This window comes from Otolemur garnettii, unplaced genomic scaffold, assembly GCF_000181295.1.
Source record: "Otolemur garnettii isolate 467f Iridium unplaced genomic scaffold, OtoGar3 scaffold00047, whole genome shotgun sequence".
NCBI classification, from domain to species: Eukaryota; Metazoa; Chordata; class Mammalia; order Primates; family Galagidae; genus Otolemur; species Otolemur garnettii.
The window spans coordinates 10,870,331-10,872,949 of record NW_003852442.1 but is presented as its reverse complement, the minus strand read 5'-3'; the positions used below and the strand labels follow the sequence as shown (position 1 = coordinate 10,872,949).

The 2,619-nt window shown below is 43.1% G+C and overlaps 1 protein-coding gene across 2 annotated transcripts in view; it reads right to left on the bottom strand.

The window, feature by feature from the left end:
• Nucleotides 1-2,619, bottom strand: part of IST1 (IST1, ESCRT-III associated factor) — a 36,510-nt gene that overhangs the window by 7,871 nt on the left and 26,020 nt on the right. The gene's annotated exons all lie outside the window — the stretch shown is intronic.

Genomic DNA, 2,619 nt, shown 5'->3' with positions numbered 1-2,619 from the left:
TGTTGTTTGGCGGGTCCGGGCTGGGGATTCGAACCCGCCACCTTAGGTGTACGTGGCTGGCGCCTTAGCCCGTTGAGCTACAGGCGCCGAGCCAAGGAGTACATTTTCATTCACTTATTTGTCTGTTCATCCACCCAATGAGCAGCCATCGAGCACTATCTGAGCATTACAGCACGCAAAATAATGAACAAACACAGACATTTGTTACAGAATTATACAGTTTCTAGGGAAAACAGTCATTAACACACACAGATAAAGGTACAAGTGCTGCCAAGGGTAAGGTACCCCACACTCTCACCAGCTTATGAGAATCAGATCTGATCAGAAAAGTAAGGCTTTCTGAAGGAAATGAGGAAATGTTTCAAGAATGAAGAAGACTGCAGGAAAAGAAAACACTATGTGCAAAGAAAAACCATGGCCAATCCTCAAGCCTAAAATAAAAGCAGTGAGCCTCTAGCACAGCGCCTAAGAGAAGAGTGTGGTAGGAAATGAAATAAGAAAGGCAGGCAGGTGGGAGCCAGACAATGCAGCGCCATGCAGGCCATAGTAAGTTTTGTTTTGATCACAAACACAATAGAAAGTAAGAGGTAGTGATAGGATTAGATCTGTGTTTTTTGAATAAAACCCTCAGGCTGTTCTGATAGAACGGTAGATAAACTGAAGGAAGCCAAAATGAGTTTAGGAAGAATATTTAAGAAGTTACTCCAATAGTCTAGGCAGGGACAATAGTAACACTGAACCAGAGTGGTCTCAACACTCTGGAAGCCTGGGGACAGGGGTTCTTCCTGTTCAATATGTAGACTTTCAGGGGTACCTGGCACCTATGATATAAATGCCATTTCTTTTTTTGACCTATCATTTTTGTTTTGCTTTACACTATACAGAGATTTTTTTTTTTTAACTTCTATTATTCTTTGTTTATGGCTTTTAGGTTGTGTGACTTTTTTTTTTTGAGACAGAGCCTCAAGCTGTCCCCCTGGATAGAGTGCCATGGCATCACAGCTCACAGCAACCTCCAACTCCTGAGCTCAAGTGAGTCTCCTGCCTCCACTTCCCAAGTAGGTGGGACCACAGGCATCCGCCACAACACCTGGCTATTTTTTGGTTGCAGCTGTCGTTGTTTGGCAGGCCTGGATTGGATTTGAACCCGCCACCTTAGGTATATGGCTGGCACCTTAGCTACTTGAGCCACAGGCGCCAAGCCTGTGACACATTTTAACCTTTTTCTGCTATGAAATTTTTTTGTTTTTGGAGACAGAGTCTTTACTTTGTCACCCTCGGTAGAGTAACATGGCATCATAGTTCACAGAAACCTCAAACTCTTGGGCTCAAGTGATCCTCTTATCTCAGCCCCTCAGGGAGCTGGGACCACAGGCACCCACCATGATGCCTGGCTAGTTTTTCTACTTTTAGTAGAGATAAAGTCTTGCTCTTGGCTCAGGCTGGTCTCAAACCTCTGAGCTCAGGCAATCCACCCACCTCGGCCTCCCAGACTGCTAGGATTACAGGCATGAGCCATTGTGCCCAGTCCTATGAGATTATTTTTAAAGGAGGAAAACAGAAGAGACTAAAAATGAGATTGAGGTTAAAAATCTATGTAAGAAGGTGGCCTCATATACCGAGGGTGGCGGGTTCAAACCTGTCCCTGGCCAAATTGCAACAACAACAAAAAAAAAAACAGCCGGGTGTTGTGGTGGGCGCCTGTAGTCCCAGCTACTAGGGAGGCTGAGGCAAGAGAATCACCTAAGCCCAAGAGCTGAAGGTTGCTGTGAGCTCTGACACGATGGCACTCTATCAACAAAAAGTGAAACTCTGTCTCTAAAAAAAAAAAAAAAATCTGTGTAAGAAACAGTTACCTCGGGGGTTTGGAGGGATCACTTCTGAGGTTTACCTTATAGGGGTACAGGTGAATCTTTCTAAGAGTGGAATGTGAACGTTTTAAAGCAATGACTGAGAAAATGACATGAAGGCTGTGTTGACCAGTTTGATGGAAGTATTTCAGATTGCATGTGAAAACCCACACTGTACCCCAGAAGTGCATTAATGTACATAGTTACCATTCAATAAAAAATAAAAAAATTTTAAAAAAGAAACAGTTACCTCTACTCTTCCCTTTTTTGATCCACCAAACTCAATGACTACTCTCCCCACCCAAATAGAAAATAGGTTTATTATTCTCTGGAGAAGTTAAACTAAGGGGACTTTGGACTCCACACACAGGAGAGAGCAGAAATACTTACAACAGGAGAATTAAGTGGAAGTCTACATATCAAACAAAGAGACTTTTGACTCCCTTCTTCACTGGGGTCTTAGAAACACTGGCAGCCAGCTCATACCTTCCAGGTAGAAGACCGGAGGGTTCCTTTGGGGAAAATGATCAACCCAAAGAAAGAAAACTAGTTTCTGACAGTCTGGAATTCCCCTAAGAAAGGGCTTAGGTAAATCAGGCAACAATGAGGGTATCTGGCAATAAATCCCACCCATACACACAAAGAGGTTCTGACCTGTTTTCAATGCCTCACTCTTAAAGGTAAACCAAAAACCAAGGACCACTAACCCTTTGGAAAAGGCTGGACTATAAAACTGAATGTAAGACTAAGAGATTAAAAAAAAAAAAAA